This window comes from Hemiscyllium ocellatum, unplaced genomic scaffold (assembly GCF_020745735.1).
Source record: "Hemiscyllium ocellatum isolate sHemOce1 unplaced genomic scaffold, sHemOce1.pat.X.cur. scaffold_689_pat_ctg1, whole genome shotgun sequence".
Taxonomy (NCBI): domain Eukaryota; kingdom Metazoa; phylum Chordata; class Chondrichthyes; order Orectolobiformes; family Hemiscylliidae; genus Hemiscyllium; species Hemiscyllium ocellatum.
This window is the reverse complement of record NW_026869174.1, coordinates 256569-264469: the sequence shown is the minus strand read 5'-3', so window position 1 is coordinate 264469 and position 7901 is coordinate 256569.

Sequence of the window (7901 nt, the reverse complement as noted above, 5' to 3'; positions counted from 1 at the left end):
TAAGCAACACGGACAGGGTGGATAACAACAACTGTTCCTTTTAATCAGAGGATCAAGAACAAAGGAGTACACTTTTTAAAGAGAAAGAGTTTGAGGTTCAGAGACTATTTAAACATTTTTTTCACCCGAGTTGGGCTTCTGGGATTACTTCCTGAGTCGGGAATTAATCACGAGTAACCTCACAATCGTTAAAAAGTACTTGGACAAGCACTTGGAAGTGTCATAACATTCCAGCTAGGACTGCTGTAGAAAGTGGACTAATATAGATCGTGCTGTACTTCTGTTGGCACAGAGTCTTTGCTCCTGTGAGTGCACCATGTGTGAAGATCAATTATTGGAGCAATTAAAGCAGGAATTGATGGGTTTCTGAAGATTTTATGTTCATAAGGGTTATACGTGTGAACTGTAATAGCTTGTTAAATTATGTGAGAAATATAGACACAACAAGTGTAGTTTCCTTACAGTTTGGAACCAGAGAATGGAGAATGTGGAACAGAGAAATGGCAGAACTATGAAGCCACTACTTCAGTTCAGTCTCACGAAACTTTCTCACAATATAAGGAAAACTAAGTCTGATGTGGGAAATGATAGAGTACGTGGAACCTAGAAACATAGTAAGTAAATGGTTTAGCAGAAATTATTGTGGCTGAAAGTAATAGTCATAGACAACACTAACATAGATTTATGAAATGGGAATTATGTTTGAGAAGCAGCCTGGCTGACAAATGAAACAGCAGTAATGGATGTAAAACATGTTGATTTTTAGGAAAATGTTGGTAAAGCTCCAAGCCCAATTTGCAATATCAAATCTGAGTGGATTGGGGCTAAATATGGGCATTTCGAGAATGGGACAGCTGGCAGTAAACAGTGAATAGAAATAAACAGACTCGTCAAGCAACAGCCTGACTTGTCTGTAAGGTATGATTCTGTGAGTATGACTATGACCTAGACACCCCATCACCTTCCCCGGATATGTCCTGTCTCATCAGCAGGATGGACACAGCAGAGGTGGCGGCACAGTGGGATGCAGTTAGAAGGGAATTGCTCTTGGAGTCCTCAACAGTGACTCCGTATTCCATGGCATTAGTTTGCATTTGGAAAGGAAACCTCTTGCTGATTACCAAGTACCAGCATCTCTCAACTGATGTATCAGTACTCCTCCATGCTGACCAACACTTGAGGAAGCACTCAGGGTAGCATCATTCTGGTGGGTATTTCAATGTTCACCACCAACAGTGTCTCAGCTACAGCATTATTGATCGAGAAGGCTGGTCCTAAAGGATATAACTGCTAGAGTGGTTCTGCGGCAGGCAGTGAAGGAACCAACAAGAGGAATATATACACTTGACCACAGCGTTACTAATCTGCCAATTGCAGAAAGTATCTGCCTATGACAGTATCGGTAAGAGTGACCACCGCATAGTCATTGTGGAGACAAAGTCACACCTGCACATTGAGAATAACATTTACCATTTGGGGGTGGTACTATCACAGTCCGAAATAGGGCAGACTTCGAACAGATCTAACAGTTCAAGTCTGGGTGTCCATAAGGTGCTGTGGTTCATCTACAAGCAGAATTGTACAGCCACACAACCTCATGACCTGGCATACCCCCCTCGCAACAATTACCATCAATCCAGAGGATCAGCATTGGTTCAATGGATGCACGATGGCAGGAGCAGCACCAGGCAAACCTGACAATGAAGTGTCAGCCTGGTGAAGCCACCAAACAGGACTACTCGTGGGCCAAACAGCATAAGCAGTAAGTGATAGACAGAGCTAAGTGATCCCACAAGCAACGGTTCAGATCTAAGCTCTGCAGTCCTTCCACATCTAGTCGAGAAACGTTGGAGACAATTAAACAATTCATTGGAGAAGAGGTTTCAACAAATAACGCCTTCCTCCATGATGGAAGAGCCCAGCACTTCAGTGTATAAGATAAGGCGGATGCACTCGGAACAACTTTCAGTCAGAAATGCTGAGTGGATGATCCATTTCAGCCTCCTCCAGTGGTCCTCAGCAATTCAGTTACCAGTCATCAACCAATTCGATTCAGTCCATGCGATATCCAGAAACGGTTGGAGATACGGGGATACTCTATGGGGTCCATACTCTGACAACATTCTGGCAATAGTACTGGTAACTTGTGCTCCATAACTTGCCACTCACCGACCAAACTGTTTCAATACAGTTACAACAATGGCTTTTTCCTGATTATGTGGAAAATTACCCCAAGAATCTCCTGTATATAAAAAGCAGAACAAATCCAATCCGCCCAATTACTACTCCATCAGTCTACTCTCGATCATCAGTAAAGTGTGGAAGGTCTCAGTGCTTTTAAGCAGCAACCTATTCATCAATACCCTTCAATGACGCCCAGTTTGGGTTCCACCAGGGCCACTCAACTCCTGACCTCATTACCTTGATTCAAACATGGACAAGGAGCTGAATTCCAGAGGTAGGGTGAGAGTGATAGCCCTTTAAATCAAGGCTGCATTCGACCTTGTGTGGTATCAAGGTGCTTTTGCAACACAGGATTCAATGGGTATCAGAGGCAAACTCCCCGCTGCTTAGAATCGTACCTGACACGTAGGAAGATGGTCATGGTTGATGAAGGACAGTCAACTCAGCTACATGTCTGTCGGAGTCCCTCGAGCAGTGAACAGAAACCTGCCCCTTGGCATTCAATGGTGTACTACCACTGAATCCCCCAGTGTCAAAGCCCTGGTGGGTAATCATTGCTCAGAACCTCACTGGTCTCCCCACATGAACACTGTAACTATAAGAGCAAGTCCAAAGCTAGGAATGCTGCGGCGAGTAACTCACATCCTGACTTCCAAAATTCTGTCCATCATCTACAATGCATGTCAATACAATATAGGTCAGAAGTGTGGCAGAAGACTCCCAGTTTGCCTGATGAGTGCAGCCCCAACAACACTCCAGAAGCTTTATACCATCCAAGTCAAAAGCAGCCAGTTTGACTGTCCCTTCATCCACAATGCTCCACCATCAACGCCCAGCAGCAGCAGCAGAGTTTTACTATCCACATGCTGCAATGAAATGATTCACCAAAGATACTCAGAACCATCTTCCCAATTCATGACCACTTCTATCTAAAGAAGGACAAGGGGCTACAGATGTATGGAAATACCATCATCTTTAGGTTCCCCTCCAAGCCATTCACCATCCTGACTTGGAAATATCACAGCTCCTTCACAGTCGCTGGGTCAGAATCCTGAAATTCCCTCCCTAATGGGATTGGAGGTCAACCACACAACAGGTGGACTGCAGTGTTCAACAAGGCAGCTCACCACCACCTTCTCAAGAGCAACTAGGGACAGGCAATAAATGCTGGCCCAGCCAGTGACACCCAGATTGACGAAATACAGAAATAGAAATTATCAGAGGACGGTTGCTGAGGTATCACAGAGATCGGTGTTTGGGCCCAGCTGTTCACAATGTCCTTTAAATATTGTGGTTGCTGGAATCAATGCAATACATCCTAGCCTGCTGATAGCACTAATGGATGTGGGATTGTGAGTGGGTGCGGAGGATGTAAAAAAGCACCAAGAAGACTAAGACAAATGGATGAATGGTAAATACGTGACAGATGGAGAACAATGTGGATAGAGGTGACGGTGTGCCCTTTGGTGGAAATGATAAACTGAATCCTACAATTTGAAAAGGATTGGTGAAACACGTGATTTACAAAGGGCCATATGCTCCTTTTTGTTGTTTCCTTCTGGATCAACCTCCGAGGTCCCTGCAGCGCAGTGAGTTCTGTAACCAGAAGTCAATACTGGGCATGGCATTGACACGCTGACCATGTACACAGACCCACCAAGTGGGAGCTATAACACGGAAAAGGATCTGCATATCCTTGTACATATGTCGCTGAAAGCAATATTGCAGAAACAGACAGCAGTAAAGAAGATAAATGGTGTGTTTGACCTTCATTTCAGGAATGTGAGTCCAGGAGAAGGGGTGTCTTACTGCAGCTGTACAGACCTTTGGAGACATCCCATCTCGAAATGTGCAATATTGTGGTGCAGGCTTGGTCTCCTTACCTAATAAAGGACAAACTCAACATGGAGGGAGAGCAGTGAAGGATGACCAACTGATCTCTGGGATGACGAGCTTGTTGTGGGAACAGAGTTTGGGGTGACTGGGCCAATATTCCATGGGGTTTAGGAAAATGAGTGGAGATCTCAGTGAAATATACAAAACTCTGACAGGGTGAGACAGATTAACAGCAGGAATGATATTCCCCTGGCTGGATGACTAAAACAAGGACCACAGTATTAGGTAAGGCAGGTCACTCTGCAATGAGATAAGAATAAATGTCTGCACTCACTGACTGGTGAACATGGGGAATTAGCTCACACCTGGAAACCACGACACTGATTATAAATAAGGATTCAGAGACAGTAAAGGGATGGTGGGAAAGCAGGAGTACGGGGCGGAAATGAAGGGCCAACCATCATTACATGGAATTGGTTAGCAAACTCAATGGACCAAACGTACTACTGCATTTCCTATTTTATAACTTCCAAAGGTTACTCACATTAAGGGATATGTATATCATGTGGGGTAATTGCATGGAGGAGATTTTTTTCTATGTACTAGAATGGGGAGGCTCAATGTGTTGTATGACCTACTCCTTTCCCGCTGTTTCTGTGCAGTCTGTGGGAAAGCTCGGTAAATGTTGTCACAAGTTCTCAGATGTTAAGAAGGAGATCTCTGCAGTGTCGACAGGACTGTGTACCCATTCCCTTTTCCGACACTGATGCTGTGGCCGGGTGTTCTGTCCGGTTTCATCCTTTCAGTCCTCGGAGCAGTTTGATACAAGTGAGTGCCTTGATTGGCTGTTTCAGAGACCATTGAAATGTTTATCTCATGTCAGGGTCTTTGGAGTCAGTTTTAGGCCAGCCCAGGAATCCCTGGAGATTCACTTCCTAAAAGTACATTGGAGAAGGAAGTTCTGTTTACAATCGATATTGGCTTCAAGGTCGCTGTTACTGAACCCAGGCTTTAGATCTCGATATTTTATTAATTTCTTTAACTTCCACCTGCTGCAGAGCATTAGCCTGGTTTGGATTAGTAATCCAGTGACATTTCCACAACAGCACCATCTCCACATGGGGACCTGTCAGAGACAACACTGAGCAGGATATGTCTGTGCTGCTTGACAACTCTGTCAAAAAGAACTCCCACCAATTTGACTGTGGTGATGGGACTGAGGGGTGGTAAATGATCAGATTGTAATCATTCCCGTTTTAGGGAACGGGACTTAGCTGAGTAATTTTCCACATTGCCAGGGAGATGTCAGAGTTGGAGCTGGAATGAAAAAGCTCCATAATGGACACGGCTTGTTGTGCAGCACAAGGCTTCAGTCCTATTGCAGGAATGGTGTCGTGGCCATGCCTGTGTCATATCTACTGTGTTCAGCTGTTTCTTCATGTCACGTGCAGCGAATCACATTATTGAAGACTGGCATCTGTGATTTGTGGGCATCATGGCGAGGTGATGATTATCATTGACTCAACACTTCTGGCAGAAGTTGGTGCAGATAAAACATCCTTCTCTTTTACACTGATGTGCAGGTCTGTTCCATTATTTAGGATGAGGATGTTTGTGGAGCCCTCTCCTCCAGTCATTTGTTTTATCGTCCATCACCATTTATAACTGAATGTGACAGGACTGCAGGGCTTCGTTCAAATCTGTTGGTCAAGTCTGGTAGCTTTAATGAGTTACCATCAGTTAAGGTTCATGTGATTCTGACTCTGACATGTTCACCCACACTCGTCACTGAGCCATAGATGCTGTTGATGGTAATGACAGACTGAAGTGTTATCCTGGAAAAAAGTTACAGGTTGTGGTTGGATGCTGTTCTGCTTCTCCCGCTGCTGTGGTCTACAGCACTACATGAATACGCAGTTTGGAGCTGCAATATCGGCAATGCAATTCTGCTGTCTGTTCCCCAATTCTCACTGAGACCCATTCACCCATCAGTCCTGCACTCAGTGACCTAACTTGGTTTCTGATGTGGAAATACTTCAATTTCAAACTCTCATTCTGCTGAATGTCTGTCTCCCTGGGTCTTGCTTCCAATCTGACACATTCTGCAAAAGTACTTAACTGATCTTAATTCAAATGTTTAATTCACCTGAATCTTTTTCCTTGAGAAATGCAATCTTCTGTGTTAAAGTGATTATTTTTCCTCTGTTTCGTTCCCTGATTATGATTAAGAGCTCTGTAGTGTCAGTGATACCAGAGTTATGTAGTTTTAGAGCCAATGAATTTTCTGGATTCCCAATTATCTTCACCACATTGTATGTTTTCTCTTTTGGTTTGATGCCTTAACACTCGTGGCTGCCTTGTCCTCCCATGAGTATGTTTCATGTTCTTGGGGTTGCATTTCTTGTATTATCTTCCAAATTATCCCCAGAACCTCCTCCCATTGCTGCTCCATGCTGTTTCCTGCTCAACTCCCCTTCCAATTAACTCTGGACAGCTCCTCCGCATGTCTTTGTAGTTACATTGCTCAATTATAATTACGTTACATCTTGAACAGATGTAAACTAAAAGAAGGAGCTTTGAGAGATGGGACACGAAGAATAATTGGTGGAATTCTAAACCAGCTACAAAGGCAGAACGAGAGAGAGAGGATATAGATGTGGAGATATGGAAAATGAGAAAACCACATTCGCGAAAGAAGTAGATGAACATCCCCGAATATTTTGGCAATGCCTGTGTGCTGTGGTCCTTTGTACAGTGCACGTACAACAGAGTAATATATTCAAATGCTGAGTCTGATGCCAGAATATTTATCTCCAATAATGTGACTGACACTAGCTTTGGAAAGAACCCAGCAGGCCAACATATTGAAATAAGTTGGGACACCAGAATCAAGAATTTGGAGCACATATTCTGGTAAGAATGAGAAATTAGAGTTGGGAATCCCAGAAAAAGAGGAAACGTTGAGAGGATCAAATAATGTTTTAATATTTTTATCAATTTTATACATCATTTGTGACTTATCTGCACACACACACACATCGATTAAACAGTATATATACAATCTTTTTTCACCATTGAAACTGTCCTGTTGTCGTGTTACGAGGATACATGAACACCAAGTAGTCACCGAAAGACATGCCGCACTATCACTATGTTGCATATATACAGACAAAGAAGGGCACCCCTTTGACTGGGGCAAAGCACCACACATACTAACACACGAAGGACCTTCTTAGAGGAATGGTATTCTAAGCAGAAGTCCATCAATAAACTCATCAAATTAGATTCTGTCTACATTCACTTGTTAAAATAACCGGAAATGACATCACCCAATTTAAGAAACATAGTCATGGTGACGAACTTCTGAAAACATACCTTCAAGCTCAGTGAGCTAATTTGCATACATATAATTTTTTTTTGTTTATTAGTGGAATTTAGGAGGTCTCTGTCGCTCACATTTTGACAGATTATGATGTGAGGTGAGCTTTTCTGGGTATGTGGTTTTAATTAACAGAGGGGTTTGACATTGATGTTATAACAGTTTGGGGCCTTGCCATATGGCATTTGGACAGACTTGAACAGATCTGTGATACAACAGATCCCAGCAAATTCTAACTCATTGCAATTAGTGACTTTGAGCTTCAACTTAAACCATTGGGAAAATTCGTTTAATTTTGTTACTTGTGGTTGGTTAAATGAAAAGTGAGGGAAATGGCTTTTAACATTACTGAAGAGGTTCCCAAATTTTCCAAGGAAGTTTAGAAAGACAGAAGGAGGACATTTTTTAGAATTAGCAAATAGGTTGGAATTGGTTTAACCAGGGAGAAAAGGGAAGCTGAAATCGTAATGGAGTTGGTCAAGCACTTTGATGTATCAGAGAA